The 17,686-nt window shown below is 43.3% G+C and overlaps 1 protein-coding gene across 2 annotated transcripts in view; it reads right to left on the bottom strand.

Annotated features, from left to right (window-relative positions):
* The window catches only part of LOC105690650 (neural cell adhesion molecule 2-like), a 76,879-nt gene that overhangs the window by 27,231 nt on the left and 31,962 nt on the right, over positions 1 to 17,686 (bottom strand). The gene's annotated exons all lie outside the window — the stretch shown is intronic.

The raw sequence follows: 17,686 nt of genomic DNA, 5'->3' as shown, positions 1-17,686 counted from the left end.
GTATCAAACAAAGGGTGTGTAAAGCGCGAAAGACAAGACCAATTTTTTGATTCAATCTTTTCAAGAACCTGCGAATTCTGAAGCATTATACTTTCCCCGATAAAACTACCTCCCCGACGATCGAGGAGTGTATTTAGGGCGCATATTAGATGAGCGAGTCCTTCGCAAGGGTCGTGGTACAGGGGGGAAGAAAAAAAGTGATTCGGAAATAAAGCTATACCAAAAGGGAGGTGATCGAAGGGATCGGGCGGTGGTGTGTTTGGGTACGTCTCCTCCTCGTCGAACGTGTTTTGTCAAAACTTCTCAAGGAGCAAGCCGCTGCTTCGGTGTTACACCAAAAAAAAAGATATCCCGACCCTAAACACTGGAGTCCTTTGCACTGGTAAGGGATACAGGAATTCCCCTTAGGGGATATCCGGGGTCGGAGAAAAGGTCAATCTTCCGTTTGAGATGGCGTGAATATTCGAGAGAGCCATCCGCAACCCGGCTGCTATGTGCGCGACTTTGGAATACAAACTTCGGTTGTATATCGAGTGGTCAGGCGTGACCGTGTATCGCCTAGATACCGGGTTGTGTGTCAACTCGTATGTAACCACATCGTACAAAGGACGCTCCTGTCCCGCGGGGCACGTCAGGTCCTTCGTAATATTCTTAAACTTCTGCAATACCGCAGCGTGGAGGTGAACTGTAACCATCTGTTCGTTTTTTTTTCTTCTTCTCTTTGCTTCTTTCTCTTTTCTTTCACCTTTTTAATTTTATCGGTTACGCGCGACCGTCCACAGCGAAGCCGCCCTATATTCCCAGTGACTGCGAGAGGTTCGCGCGAACAAAATTCGAATGAAAAGTAGACGGGGCGAAGCTCTGTATGTACACGGAATTACGTCTATACAGTTTATGAGGCTATATCTGGGCGTGTTGGAGAAAATATTTTCCGTATTCTTGGAAATTCTTTTTCCACATATCGCGGGTCACGGCGTTACGTGGCAAAATTTCACACGCGTATACTACATACGTACACCGTACCCCACCCGTCGTACCTGTGCCATGTCCTTCGTTTTATAGACCACGATGGGAATACGTGAGGTATGAACTACTCGAAGAGCACTCAGTACGGGGATTTGAACGTGAAAATTTTCTATACTTTGTCATACGGAGGTAGGGAATTACGAGCGAGCTTCGAGCGCGTATATTGCCGTTTAATTCATATTGCTCCGGAGCTTCTCGAGTGGAAATTCATCTGAAACGTGCCACGCGAAGGGAAGCCTACTGCGTGTAGCGAATATTCCGTCCTTATACCGCAGCTATTCTTCTTTTTCCCTTTTTCTATCATCCCCGTTTATTTTTATTTTATTTTACTTTCCTTTGTTTTTTTTTTTTTTTTTTCTCTGTATTCTCCTCCGTTCCATTATATTCGTTCGTCTTCCTTTTTTCCTTCGAACTTTTATATATTCGCACACCCCGAAACTCTAGGGTGCCATTTCTTTTGTATATCGGGCTCTCTGTATACATACACACGTACGTATATCTCTTACTTTACGTCGCGGTGGCGCGCTCGTTTCTAAAAGTTAAGACCACCCCACGTCCGAGTCTGGGGCAAGCCGCAATTGAATTCACCTAATTCCGTAACGAAAGCCTCCACTTTTCTTAATTCAACGTTCCTGCGAAATACTTAATTGAATTCCTTATGAAGGACTATTCTACATTCTTTGTGAGAAAAAATTTCAGTACATATATGTATACATTTTTCTATACCCGGTATATGCACGTGTGAAATCTGGCGTATGTTACGCCGTCTTTTGCGAATTGTCGAACGAACGGATAATTGAGAAAAAAATTCTCAACATTCGAGCCGAAGAAAATGTGAGCGAAATTTTTTATGAAATTCGTGTTATAAAGGTGAAACTTCTTTTTTTTTTTGCTCTTTCTCAGTTTTCGTCTAAGATGTACCATGATTGAATTCTGGCAAATTTCACGCTCCCTGTAAATCATCCAGCATTATTTCATTTTTCAGAAGCGGCTCGAAGCTCTCCCATTCTTCGTTGGCACCTACAGTGCTTTTTAGGTTCCCTCTTGAGAGCCTCTCCTCAAGTAATCTTAGCAGTACGTATAGGTACAATACTTCGCACTTATATCAACATCACTTGCCGCTTTGTTCGAAATTATCCGCTTTAATATTTGCTCGCTCCGAATTTCTTTGTGGACTTTTTTCATCAACAACTGAATGAAAGAAACGAAAAAAACAAACAAAACGTAAAAAAAATCGAAAACCGGGATACGTGTAATGTTTGCAAATTTTTGTGGCGATGACGACTGTATTCCGCTTTGTTTGACATCGGAAATATGATACACCTGTACGCTACTTCGACCCGGTTATAGGTGATAAAATATGCCATTCAACGATAACCGTTCGTTGATCAAACAATCCGGAAAATATCCCCACGGTTCTCGGTACCACACAGAGAGAGAGAGAGAGAGAGAGAGAAAAAAAAATAAAAATAAAAAATAAAAATAACGGTGAATCATTCGGTTCCGACGATTGTCAGTGAGGTAAAATATATACCTATCTATACCTCGATCCGCGAAAAGTTCTTAGGGCGCCGTTAGAGCTACCGAAAGGCGATAAAACGATATTTTCTCGTTAAACAACAATACATTAAGGGCTGACGTCTGCACGCGCCCGTATATATTTGAAGAGGTTAATGAGCTACGGAGAATTACGGCACCCTCGAGGGAGAATCAATATTATATAGCTAATAAGGGCACACCGCCGGCCCAGCTTTTGCTCTTTGTTCGGTTTTTTGCCGGTCTTCGTCGCATCCCTCATACATTGACTATTTGCTCGTAACTTATCAGTATAACCGAAAGGAACTTAAAATTGTGAAAAAAGGGAAAAAAACGCGCAAAGATCGACTTTCTATTTATGTGCCATAGGGTTGATACCGCGCCCCAATCGATCAATAGCAATGGAAATACAAAATTCAAAAGTCTCGACGATTATTCCGATATATTTTTATTCCATACGATTTCTTTGACGTGTTTCATTTGCTCGGGAGCGATGGCCTGACATCGATAAAAGGTCATCACAGGCGCGTAATCTCCAATTATTCGCATTTTTCACTATACGAAATTTGAAATGATTCGTAATTACGAACAAAATTCCGTGCAAGTAATCCGCGGACTGATTACGTGGCAGCGAAAAGCTTTGGATTGATAGAGAAAAAAAACTAAAAAAAAAAGAGGCTGAAAAAATTGTTTACGAATCAGTGACGCGCCTCGTACAAACGAGGCTCGATCAAAGTTCAATTTTACCGGGCTATTACGGTCGCCGGCCTCTACCGCGTACCCGCAAATGTCCGTCGGGGGCCGATCGCCAATTAATCAGCTGAAACCTTTGGAACGACCATCATCGCTTCGCTGCGGATGGGCTTACCCTAATCTCCCCTAGTAGGATAGTTCTTCTGTGGTTTCTCCGCACTGACATCTTGTTCATCAGACTTTACACGGTTAAGGGTTAGGTATATCGGACGCGTGCGATACACCGGGGTGCGGACAGACGGGGTGACGTCGGCGTCGGTCGTCTCGAGTTACACTCGAGCTGTTCGAGTTCGTCACGATTATTATTCTACTACGTCATTTGAGATATGAGTGTAAGATTTTTTTTTTACCATCCTGGTAATCGAAGAGCTCATATAGGTGAGTTTCGACAGGGCGTAAGCAGGACTTTTGCTTCGTCGTACTTTTGACGTCAATGCCGCCGATTCGACGAGCCTGCGTGACGCCGAATAGCTGTAAGCCAGGTGAATAATACATATAATACAATATGCGTGGGTAGCGCACAGGGAGAGAAGTGGGATGTCGCAGCCCGCGATGGACGTTCATATTTCATTCGTCGAATGAATCGAAGCACGGTATTATGAGGAAGTTGTTTCTTGACGTGAAACACGATACTTGAACGTTCCGTTGCCCGCTTAATTGGCGGCATTAAAATTCTCAGCTTGAATAAGAATATGTGGATCGACCAGCGGCCCTCCAGTTTACTCAAAATCCAATCTTTACGCGCGCGCACCGCGCAGAGACATCGATAACAATTCTTTCTACTTCTATTGATCTCGACATCTGAGAAAAAATCTCGGGAGAAATTCTCATCCCGCCTATGCTGATGCGGGGTGACCGTAATTTTTTTTCTCTCCTTCCCGAGAATAGCTGTGCATGGAATATTATTCAGAAAATAATTCGGAGCTGTCCGATGAACGAGAAAAAGTAAAGAAAAAAAAAAAAATAAATGAAAAAAAAATGCGAATTATGGGTGACAATGGGTGACAGAAGAAATTAGTTTCGCGAGACGAGTAATTTTTCATAATTTTCGACTTTGTTCACGTATTCTATTGTTCGTTTCTCTTTATCCATCGTTCGTTCGTTGTATTTATTTATTCTTTTCATGTCTTTTTGTTAATAATCCCTGCGATGATAATCCCCCGGCAGATTTGGATGTGAAACGGAGAGGAAATAAACGAAACATTAATATCGGCAAGCAAATTTACATGTATATGTCTCTATACAGTATTATTTACGCGTACCCTCCATACGGGTACTATGTGTACGAAAAAATATAAAAACATCGAGTCGCGCTAGGTAGTATGCGAACGGATGGGGGAAAAAAAAGTACGCGGTGGGTACGTGGGTAACGTCGGTGACAACATCGGCGAATTTTTTCGTTTGCAAAGTGCCTACGAAAAAAGCGGACGTTGTAAATTGTAATTCATACGCGCCTCGGTCCACCTCCGGCGAGGGCGAACGAGTAGCAGGTATAGGTGTGCGTATGCGTACGTGTGCCCCGGAGCGGTGTCGGCCACGCGTTTCCTGGGTCGAAGGAAAATTTTGTTGAAAAAAAAAAAAACATCAGCGAATCAAAACTTTGGAAAAAATCATCAAATTTTCAAACGAAACCACTGATTTGAAAACAAAAACGAAGCGAAGAAAAGGGAAACGTGTAAACAAAAAAATTATTTCAAACTATTTGCTAACCGTGGCGTGTTGTAAGGGTGTAGGATACGTAGGTGGTTGTAACGTTCTTAATTATTTCAACGGTCGAATGTGAAACCATTTCACCACCCGGTTTTGATATCCACTGCTACGTAACGTTCCAGCTCGCGTGCGTTAAATTAGCAAACGGCGGAGAGAGAGAAAAAAAAAAGGGAAGGGAAGAAAAAAATATTGTCGAGAATTTCGGACACCTTCCCGAACGAGCTGTTAGTTCGTGAGTTTTCATAGCGAACCTAATTTTCCAACGAGTGAAATTCGCGTGGAAATAATTTTTATGGCTATATCATTACACCTGGTATTATAATTAAGTGGTTATGACGCTGAGATGTTTAAACTTAACGTCACGTGACTCGGCTCGAATTGAAACGACGCTCTTGACGTCGGCGATTCCGACGCGGTTCCCGTTTCATTCGGTCTGTTGAGCTATGATGGCGTGTCGACTGTCCGCACCGTTCCACCACCGACATTTCGTTCCAAAATCAAACCGCTCCGATCCGGGCTTGAAAGATATTTTGTTCCCTTCGTGAAATTGTTTTTCTCATCGTCAGATAGATCCGTATAGGTTTTGCAATGATAATTAATATGAACCTTTTAATAATAGGAACGAAGTTCTGTTAGTTATTTTAATTTTCATGAACGCGAGAATATGTGGTCGGTCGGGATATCACATAATATTTAACTTTAGTATAATATGTTTACTCAGATTTTTGAAGACACTCTTCATCATCGAATAACGTGGTGGAGCAATATCAGTCAAGCTCGTTAATGATTGTCGAGTGAAGCAAGGCATACATACTCGATAGCTATATAACGAGGTTATTTCGAAAACGGAGTGTGTAGCCCGGATATTGATACTGGGGATTGGATGAAAGGTATACGCGTATGCGTACACGGTATACCGTCAATGCCGTTCTGCACTTATCGGTCCTGATGAATTTTCCTGGCGTCATCTGGTTGTTGCTATAATGCGATATTAAGCCGCAGCGTTTCCAGCGAATCCGATTTTCATAGCTTTTCATTACATCATGTACTGCATACGGCCACCGTTGCACATCCGATATAAATAAATCGAACGATGCTTCTCCACGTGCACGAGTCATCGTTTTTTGCCCATCAACCACCGCAGCAGCAATAACGTTCTTCCTTTTCATTTTTGATAGGCTCCATTTTTACTTTTCAGTTGTTTTGTAAGCCTGGAACGTACTGTACAAAAAGTAGAGCTAAAAAAAAAAATCTCAAACTACCCGAAGTAGATCTCTTTAACGGTGTTTTATGAACCCCCCCCCCCCCCCCCCCCGTTCCTACCCGCACACGTCGCAGTAAATCCTTCAGTTTTTAACAACGAGAAACGATCCTCATACCGTTGAGATTTTGTGCCTGTGCTCAAAGTCATTTTCAGACCATCGCAGAACCGCGACTAGAGTAACGCCCTATCTATGTTCCGCGATTCTGGCACTGGCGGGTTTAATCCTTCCGAACAATTTCAGGGCTCGACTCTCGATTCGCGTGCAGCTTCAAAAAAAAAAAAAAAAAAAGAGCACATAATACACACGATATACGTATACTCTGTTACAATTTTCCTGTGTGACGGTTGTTTCCATTGCTCGGTTACCTTTCATTTTTTTTTTTTCATTTTTATTTTTATTTTTTTGCATAAAAACTTGTCAAAATCGGCATTAAACATCGAAAAAGTCGAGGAGCTTTCCGGTACCAGTCCCGTCTTGTAACTTCGTTCTATACAGCTATGCATAAGTATAATATGTAATAAACTTATGTATACATATGTATAGGTATTCACTATATTATACGATGCGAGTAATTGTTTTATCGTGCCACCGTCCCGTCAAAAGCAACCGGGTAATTTTTGTACCTATTATTTCATTATAATATACACATCGCGGATAACTAGATTGTTAAAAGCAGTGGAGAAACAAAAGCCCATATCCGCAACGGCGACCTTTGCTAAAGAAACGAGGGTTCGTATATATGTATTGTTATAAAACAGCATCGTGTTCCACCTAATATAGGATTACGGGGTCGGCCATTATCGAAGAATTTTTCGCCGAATTCGTTTTCATATTTGCTAGAGTGCTCGTATAGGAGAAAGTGTGGGTGAAAAAAAAAAAAAGTACGAAACGTAACGAAAGATATTTCGTTAAAATAGCTTCATTCAATGTTCTATAATTATAAAGGTATATAAACAAATATCCCGAGGTCGTTTGCAGAAATTTTTCGTTTGTTCCAACTGAAAAACATGTTGCTTCTTTTTATTCCGATTGTATGGTTTTTTATGGTTTTTGTGGTTGGAATTGTAATTTTTTTTCCAATTCGTATCGATGTACGTACGATCCAACGAAAGAATCGTTGATCCAACTAAGTCCATGTATCGATCGGCGAAAATTTTCGTTACCGTGGGACAATGTTTTATCATCGGATTGAAAAACAGTTTGACAAAAAAAAATAAATTTTATTTTCAGTTCATCGAATAATTTTGTGTCGGGTGATGCCCTTTGATTCTAGGATTTTTAGTTGGTTGTATTTTTTTCTCCTCGTTAACGAATACATTTATGGATTTTTCAAATTCTCAGGAACGAGCGTGAGTTTCGCTCTCCAAGATTTCATTGGAAAACTACTCTCCTACACATACGTCAGTTCTACTACTTCAAAATCTGCTTTACAGCAGATCCAGCCTTACAGGTGACAATATTTCGACGCATCGGTGGATCGCAACAACTTTCAACAGACTCTTACGGTATACTACGAATTATATGTATTTTTATACGTAACTATTACATAAAGGGTCGGGTAATTTGGCTGGTAAGAAAAGCCCTTTGCCAAATCCACTTAATCTTGTTTGGAGGCAAAGTAGTCGCTCGATCGTCAGATAAGAACTCGGCGATCCTCCGAAATTCTACGGTTTATTCCAATAGCGACGAAGCGCGTGTTTTTTTTTTTTTTTTTCTGTTCTTCTTGTCGATCATCTGGAATTTCTGAACTTGCTGATCAAGCTTCCAATATATTTCATACTCTTGCACGTGTCCGTCTCGACGTTGATCCGCACGACGGATACAGATCGACTTTAATCCGTTTTAACGAGCTCTTGGAATTGAATTGTCCACGTAATTCACAAATTGCTAGCCTCTGGACTGTAATAAAGTCCCGCAGTGGCATTTTCAATACTGCACTCGTTTTACTACTACCTGAACACAGAATTGCGTAACAACTCGCAATCTGTGGATGGTACAATAGAATTTCGATGTTCAATAGACCCTCCGCGTCGCCACTAGATGCATCCGGGAGTCCGGTACGGCATTCTTGTTGTCTTTTTTCCTCGCTCTAGTTTTTCCTTTTTTTCCCTCCGTCCCTCCGTCCGTCCGTTTGTTTTCTTTTCGTTTTTCATTTTATTCGTCCATTTTTATTTCCTCTCCTACAATTTCCAATCGGAAAATGGTACACCGGCACGTACCTACTGCCTCAGGTAGTTTTCGAACAGGGTAAATGGTGGTTGACGGCGTCAATTCGGTATTATTATCATGTACTCTTGATTTAAACGGCGAGAGTGTCGGTGGTGCAGAAATGAATGAACACGAAACTTATACTCTGAGGACGAATTTTATATGCGGCGCGGGATTTCCGGCTGGCAATGAAAACGAATTGATGACGAATTAGAACACATTTACAGAGAGACAAAAGTGCGCTCCGAATGTAATAAAATTTGGTTTCACGTTCACCTGACAAAGTTATCAGAGATTTATTCGATGCTGGATGGAAAAACTCCCGTCGACTATTCAGGTATTACTTATTAGTTGATTTTTTTACAAAGTGATAAAAATTTTTCAGGTACCCTGTCGTAATTTTACTCCTTTGAACGAAATACAGCTTTTATTTTAATTCAATTTAACCGTCTAGCCAGCCAAATTATTTTTCATTCCTCAAACACATCCAGTGACCTTCTGACTCACAATCGTAAACGCGATTCGAAGTTTCGTCAGAAATTAATGCAGGCGATTCAGATGAAACTTTTAAAAAACCACGCACCGCTTCGGTGGAAATACACAGATGTACAAGTATCACAAAAAATGTAACCTCGGTTAAAACTTTCTTCTGAAGAATTAATCTTTTTTTCTCCTTCGTGTTTGACATGTATACATACCCATCGAAAGGGAAACCGCGGTGAGAATGCGTATGCGGTACCGTCTTCTTTATCTCATCGCATAAAAAAAAAAATCTCATTCGGTGAAAATTTGTCCCCGATACATACGGATATGATATATTTGCACATTCACTCATCAACGATGTCGGAACGGTCGGGGTGAGGGTGGGAATCTGTGATGAACAGAACCGAATGGCGTCGATACGAAGACAAAAAGTGTACGAGCACGAAACACAAACGGTGCTGCTATGCAAATCTGTGTACGGTACGAGCTTTGTTTATCTGTTATTTTATCATCTACCGCTCGTCCTTCGAATTGATGTTTGTACGAAATATTCTTTGATAAACATCCCGTATAAAAATGGAGCCGGGTATCGGTATTACGAAGATGTACGCGTAGATTTCCGAATGGCGAAGGTTGACGGAGAACAGAAAGATTTTTTTGTTTCGAGAAAAGGTTATTCAAACGAATTCGAATGACCGTTCGGGCGTACAACACTTGTACCTCCACGATCCGGCGCTAACCAGAATTTCGTCAATTTTTTTCTCTCCAAACGACAACGAATCGTTCCGAAAAAAATCGCGTCGACTCAACGTTTCATAGAAATGGTCTAGCTTCGAATCCGCCGAACTGGAATGCGTTCTTCATGACACTCCAACATCCCCTAGCTGCGAGCAAAATTTCGGTTCTCACCTCCAAAGCGGGAGATCGGTTTGTTTTCGACGAAGCTATCATTCCTCCGCGGGTGCACGATGAATTTTTATCAACGACGATATATTTCTGTGAGCATCTTTTCGAACCGTTCGAAATTTTTTTACACGTCCAATTGTGTCCGGTCGATTGATATCGCGGTAACGGCGACATGAACATGTACGCGACGTAACGATGATACGAGCGACGTTGAATTATTATTCGAAAATATTTGACGTTAAAATCGGGCAACGTCGCGGCAATAATCATCGTCCGTCGTGCAGAAGGGCCAGAGCAAGTTGGCGGCCCACCATATTATAGCGGAAACCTGGGAACCCAAATGTGTTTTATTACCGTTCGGCCACAAAGAAGGTAAGAGGGACAAGGGCGGATGATGACGTTACACAATGGGTAGCCACCGTTATTAATCATTTTCTTCCCTTCCGAAAACCCCCGGCAAACTCGAACCTTATACCCGCCACACGTGCAAACTGGCGACACGAACGTACAGCCAACGCTTCCCACATACGCGTCGATTCGTTGCGCCGTGTACCACCGAGTTTACTCCTCCTTCATTTTTCCGTTCCCCCCCGATCTCGCCCTTTGTTTACGTGTGTTACATGTCCACGTCACCGACGTTGATTCTTATCAGAATCGAGATTCTTCGAATTCCCCCTGTTTTCCGTAAGCAACGCGGGGTAACGGTGGGACGAATAAAAAAGTAGCGGGATTCCGAAGAAAGAAAGGAACTGGGGTGCCTGTGTACGTACGTACGTACGTATACGTACGCGTTGCGCATTGTTCGATCTTGAAACGCACCGCGTACGTACGCGTACGTTTGTGTTCACGTTTGCTCGCATATCCGCTCGTCAAGCGGCGCGAATATGGCGTGGCGGTATCGGTCATTCGTCGTTCGTCGCCAAGAGAGGAATTCGTCACACTTTGCCCATTCGCAGCTGTGTGCGATTCATTTGCGGTACTCTTGACATTCTTTTCAGGAATTTCTATTACAATAGATGTACGCTGTACGTCGTCTACCCGAAACCCAGATAATCCAGGACCCGAAAAAAAGCCGACGTTAAAAATATGCGAAACTACACAACGGATCCTATATAGGTCGATGTCACGATTCTTCAGTTTCTATTTTTCAGCTTATGTAACCCAGCTCACAGACAACGGTCTTCGTTTTTGGTAGAGATTTTCATCAAAATATCAGTTACTCTTTGCTTTGTTTTATTTTTCGTATAGGGTTATATTGTGGAGCTGTTTTTTCGTTATATCTATGAACCTACTATCCTCTGAGAAGTTCAGACTGTGGAGAGGTTGTATGATTAAAAAAGGGCTCATCCCTCGAGTCTGCGGGCTGACGGATAAGATGAAGAAGAAACCAAACGAAAAAGAAACACCTGTAATTTTATTTAGATGAAATTTTCCGAGGGATTTTCATCTGCGAGGCTCGTGATACAAGCGACTTGACATTTATCAAAACTGGGGGAGGGGGATTTCGAACGATTCAAGAACAGCGTCGAGGACTCGATGTATATAACTTCGGTACTAGGCTCGGTTTTTCACACACTCACGCTGTATAATTCACGTTTTTACGGTTTCTATATACGTATATTCCCGGCGGGTAGAAAACTGAGATAAGCTGACGTCTTTGGAAAGTGATCGTCGCAACTAAATCAAGCAGCGCTTAGACATCCTCGAAACGTACAAGTTATTCCATCGAAGAAACCCTCGTTTGCTCGTGAATTAGGAGAAGGGGAATTTCTCGTCCGAATATTCATTTTCTAAATCGTATTATTTCAGCCGACAAAAAAAAAGTAATACGCTAATACAAATTCGATGATTTATGTTTCGGTGGAATACTTGCGTATAGCTTGGAAAGGGAGGTCAAGTGCTAATACTTCAACGAAATTGAAATAATCGAGGGAATGATGATCTATTATCGGTGTTCACTGCGTTCCGACCAGCGTGTCACGTTCGCAATCACTCAGAATTGACAGTGAAAGACGTACGTTCGATGATCGTGAATTGATCGGTAAAGGTAGAGGTGATGATCTCGAATGAAATTCTGATTCTGTCAAATGTTGACGATGTATCGTATCGATTTGAGCCCTCGTTATACGCGTACGTGTCACGGGCTCCGAAAATTCGACTAATTAGCACAAAGTGACGAAGAGCGATCATCGACGATACGTTTAATTATTATGAACGAAATGGCGGGGCAACCGCGTAACAAATGCATCACGTGCGCTTTCACGCTTGACGTTTCTAGAGAACGTGGAGTTGCACGATAATAAATTACGGAATTGTCGATAAACTTGACCCTAAAAAAAAAAAAAACAAGTGGGAGGTGGGGGAGGGGGGTTCAGCTGGTTTTGATATTATCACCGTTGTTCGGGAACGCGATGACGAGGTATTACTGGCCCACAGAGACCGGAGTTTGGCGTTCTGGTGGCCAGTCAATAATTGATGGCTAACAATAAAGCAGAAACCGCGGGTAACGTTGGAAGACAAATGACGGAGGACAAATTGCCGAATTGCATCTCGTCGATCGATCGAATAATCCATCTCGGATGTTCCGATACAATCGAATTTGCTACCGTGGGAACTGCGAAAAGCGGTTCTCGTTTCTATTTACGCAACGAGGACGGTGAACGTTTGCACCAGTCATTTTGCAACTGTTTGCACGGGCTTAGCTGTAAACAATGCTAACGATTCACCGCGGAGTCTCTTTCATCGGAGCCGCGACTCCCGCACAATGCAGGCGCAGCTGCCGTTCGAAAGGTACGAGGTTTTCAATTGTCACCGTTTCCGAAATGGTGAGGGTAGCTGGCGCACCGGTTCGATTATACGGCCTGGCCGCGTTCCGCCATTTTCTGTAACAATTTGACCGGGTGGAAATAGGAAAAACTACAATGTCTACCCTTTCGGCTGACGGAGATGAGCCCACGCCACGTTGATTGGACGCGCGGAGCCAAATTGCTAGAGGTACATAGGTGTACGTACCTACGGGATCCGAGTTTGGATAGTGTATGCAAATGGAATATAAGACCATCTGACGATGATAAATGCAGAAAGAGACGAGCCGCCGCTGACAACGGAAACCCGAGGGGCGGGCTGCCTTGGGATTAACCCTAAAACTCCCACCATCCCCGGCAGCGCTGCAACCCACGGAAGCAGTCGCCTACGTACATACACGATGGCATTCTCGGAGAACCCATCGGGACGTGGTAGTCGTTCGCAGAAACAAGACAAAGTCTTGTCGCGAACGCGTCCCACGGAATTCGCCTTTCCAGTGAAACGATATGACGTGTTCCGCCGCAGCTTCCACCCACGGGAAATAGGCCAGACTCGTACATTATACAGTGTCGGGCTTTTGACTTAGTCAGTTCGCCCCGTAGCGAGGGTACGAGTGAGCTTAGCGTAACAAATGAATACTCACGAGTCGAAACTCTCGGCTTCCTACGTATAAACCCGCATCTGCGGCGGATAACTGCGAGTGAACATCTATAGTATATACTGGGGTGTTTTGGAAAAAAAAAAATCTTTTCTTCTCTCGATGGTGTCGAAAAGTTAAAAGTACATTTGAAAACAAGAATTTTCACCCCCATTAGAGCCCTTAATATTGATGTTAAGGTTTGCCTCGATCCATTTGTAGTTTTCCCGTTTGATGGAACACAGGAAAAAATTTTTTTTCACTTTTGCATTTTCATTACTTCGGAATGGCTTGTTTCCGCAACATTCCTGTCCAAGGTTTCATAGGAAATTTCACGCTCTACAACAAACGTCTATAGGTCAAAGTTCCTCCGATCAACCGTTTAAAAGATATCTGCGATCAAAAGTAACATCAAGCAAAAATTTCAAATATTTTCCAATAAAATTGCGAAAAAAAATCCATGTAATACGCTGCATAAAGTACCGCCGAAAAAAGAAACTGAAAATTTTCTCGCTTGGATTTAATCCAGGAGATTCCGACAAGTGGATATACAAGGTATCCTGTGCGTATCTATGTAATTCGTCGCCCCAGATTTCACTATTTAGAGTTGTTTTTTTTTTTCTTTTTTTTTCTTATTACCTATTTATTCTGTAAATCCTCGCAAGATCGGCAAAAATTTCGGTGACTTACGATTAATCGGCAAGTCGTACAGTTTTTTTCTGATGAAAAGTATATCTGTACAGAAAATTCCGCTGCTCCGTAGATAAATTCAGTGCATGATGACATATGAAGACCGAAGATATCGTCCCGTTCATTTTCCTTTTTCTCTTCTCACACGTCAACGGAAGCTGTAGCTTTACAGTTGATTTTATCCGGAATAATCGTACACGCACAACGCGAAATGAAGCGGAGATCATCCGTTTTCGTATGAATAGATCCCGAAGGGTGAAAAAAAAGAGAAAAAAGCGAGAATAAGCCAGGGGGTCGAGTGGGGGGGGGGGGGGTACGTGTGCCGATCGAGATGCGCCGGTCGCGTTGTTCGATTCCTTCGGGTATGCCGAATCGCGACACGTGGTATAAAGAGGATGAAAGGGTGATAAGGAAACCGGACAAAAACGAGATAAGCTTTACCCGTAGTGGGGTATGTACGTACCTACCTGCACCTGGGGTAGTAGAAAGGGATTAGCGTAATCCCCGAATCCAATCGATAATTTCACGAGCCTTAGAGGGAATGAAAGGGACGTACGACACGGTGCGATAGCTGTGTAGGGGGGTGGGGGGGGGAACCGTGTGGATTTAACCCCGATTACAACTTTCACTTCGTACGTATAACGCAGCGGTTAACAATTTTGCTGCGAGACTGTCGCGTCTCCGAAGCCCGTAATTAGAGCGGTTTTACATATTTTATTAACGACGATTCGATCGATCGTCCGAACGGTCGTGAAAATTATTACCCACGCGCTTTCGGATGACGGAAAAATTCCCATCGTCGAATAACAAGCCAAATGCTTTGACAAAGCTGCGGCTGGGCAACTGGTTACGGAATTGGCCGGTTTAGCGGGTCCGGAAAATATGTGTCCGGGTGTAACGCGAGTCCGCGGAGATGGTCGTAGCTGCACGAACGAGTTTGCACCGAGATCAGATAATTCTCCAGTTCCGGAGCCGTCGATCGGTCTTACAGACGACGTCCATTCGCCGTTCGTTCGAAACCCCGGCCGCAAGCAACCCCGCGATCTAGTTTCCATCCAGTGCTCGGAGACCGTTGCCACGTATACGTATAGCAAAGCCCGCAGGTGCCGTCGCCCTGCCCGGGCAGTTCGGCGGTTCAGTCGATTTTCAATAAGAATCCCGCGCGTTCCCGACGTGGGCGTTTAATGGAGAAACATTCGTATTCCCGACTCCCTGACTTCTGGATCCTTATGTTCCTCGTTTCCCATCCCCGTCGCGGCCCCGTAGTATATAGTAAAACTTGACAAAGCCGGGTCTATCTATTCGATGGGTCGTTTGTTAGCCGCGTGCAGGTTTATATATGGGTTGGATAAAAATCGAACACGCTATTTATCCCCTATCTCATGTACAACAACTGCTTAAAAATCGCTCCGCAAAATTCGTTCGAATCCTTTTCACGAATTTTTATCAGACCGAAGGAACGAGCGAGTGAGATTCTCGGGGAATTACAATAAACACCGCGGAAAGGACTTTTAGCAGCGGTGCGATATCTTTTCGCACAGCTACTGCAACGAAAGAGTTTTTATTCGTCGGGGGGAAATGGTGTCCCGTGTAAATTATGCGGGATACACATCCGCATTTCTGTACACATACATATGTATATGCGTATAACGCGCGTGAAAAATTTCTTGCTTCGGTAGCGGCGAGATATTGCGGCTTGCCCAATAAATCGCAATTATTCATTATTAGCGGTGCGGAGTATCGTTACCCGCCGTATTCTTTTCGGTAGACGCGGCTTAAGAAGATAAAGCAAATGGCCCACGTAATCCGCGGCGCTTGTCTGCCCTCGTCGGTCTCTTTTTTTTTCTTTTTATTCCATGTCGTGTTGTTTTAATTTTTTTTCATTTATTTATTTTTTTCCTTGCCATTCTCGTCGGAGTGTCGCTCCCTTTTCTCTACCCTCATCTCCCCCGACCGGCCCCTGCAGCGCGCCCGCTATCCCTCGAATCAAAGTCACCCCGGCGAAGCGATGGACGTCGTTGCACAGCTACTAAAATATGAAATATATTCGTCTACCTCCTATTCGCTAATTCCCTCCTATTATTTTGATCTCTTTTATTTTTACCCCCGTACGCTCGTTCCCCGGAACGTAGTCGTCGTTAAACGCATCCAGCGGTAGGTACGTACCAACGAGTTCTTCGTGCCCCCTTGGATATTGGCGGTGACATCTGCCGCGGGTGGGTTCGATGCAATTCGCTTCGGGCTATGCGACGCGGTTGTATAAACGGCATCAGCCTGCAGGAGCACGGAGGGATAGAGGAAGCGGTGAGGAGAGTCGATGGCGAGGGTGCATAGATTAGCCAATCAGCGTGTAATCGGTTTAGCTTCCTTATTTCTACGCGCGTGACTAACCGCACTTTGAGGTCTCCCCGTCGGGAGCCAAGGTTACCCCGCAGGGAGTACCAAAAGGAATATTTTATCAGCCTGACAGATGTATTTGAAATTGTTCGCGAATATACATACATATGTACATACGTACGTACATACGCGATATCTACGGTGAATATTTTATCTTCACGGTGACTCAGGTATTTCGTCTTGATTGCCGTAACGCTGAAGGGGGTAGGCCGCACGGTTGATTAACGTTTCTTCGCTTTTTTTTACCCTCCATCTTTTTTTCCCGTTCGCTTCTTCATCGAGAAAAGTTATCGGAAGCACCCTCGAAGCGAGAGATTCACCGTTTTGGATTCGGACGCGATCACTAACCGTATAGTTTCGCGTACGTGCGAACGTCTACTTTTTTGTCCTTCGATATAATTCGAGAGCGACTGAAAATGAATTTTCAATAACCTCACCTGTAATAATTCGCTGTTACTTGAAAATTGAATCTGGTCAATTTTTTCATTCTTTTTTCCTCCTTCATTTATTTTGTACCGGTCTTTGAGCCATATTTGCGTGAAATTGGACCGCGCGAGTGAATTGTTTCCGCATACTATTTTCCGCGATAAATTGCATTCTCTCGGTATTTTTTATAACACCGCATAACGCGCACCGAAAATGAACGCGAAAATTCATCAGCATTTTCCCAACGTGGTTATAATAACTGCGAGAGGTGAAAACTAATAACTCGTCGACAATATTCATGGAGATTTTTGTTACGTTCCGTGATAAAATATATACGGCCAAAAGGTAATCATCGTCGAGCGCAACGCACTGTGCACACTTATATATACATATAAACATATATGTGGAAATGTGTTATGTGTATATATAGAGGTTACGTACACATAGATGAATTTTTTAACCGACTACACGTATATGATACAGGTATCCGTATTGCATGAAAAGAAACGGAAATTGCCTGATTCAATTATACGCCATAGTTTTGTTGTTTTTCCGACGATTCCGTCAGCGGCAAAAACTGACGGACGAGTCGCTCTTCCATTAATATTTTTATTCCCTTTCCCCCCCCCCCCCCCCCCCCCCCCCCCCGCTTCTTTTCTTCATACTATACCGATTCTATTTTCGATAAAACGGAGAAATCAGCAGCAGCTCGACGGGAGGGAGAGCTTTTACTTGTACGTGTCGAAGGTGTTGGTTGCGCGACACCTAAAAGCTTAATTACGTTTGAAAAGAAATGGTAAATAGCGTCAAAGTGCCCTTGGATGTTCAACAAACATTACCCGAC

This window comes from Athalia rosae, chromosome 1, assembly GCF_917208135.1.
Source record: "Athalia rosae chromosome 1, iyAthRosa1.1, whole genome shotgun sequence".
Taxonomy (NCBI): Eukaryota; Metazoa; Arthropoda; class Insecta; order Hymenoptera; family Athaliidae; genus Athalia; species Athalia rosae.
The sequence above is the reverse complement of the archived record's forward strand: the minus strand, read 5'-3'. Positions and strand labels throughout refer to the sequence as shown.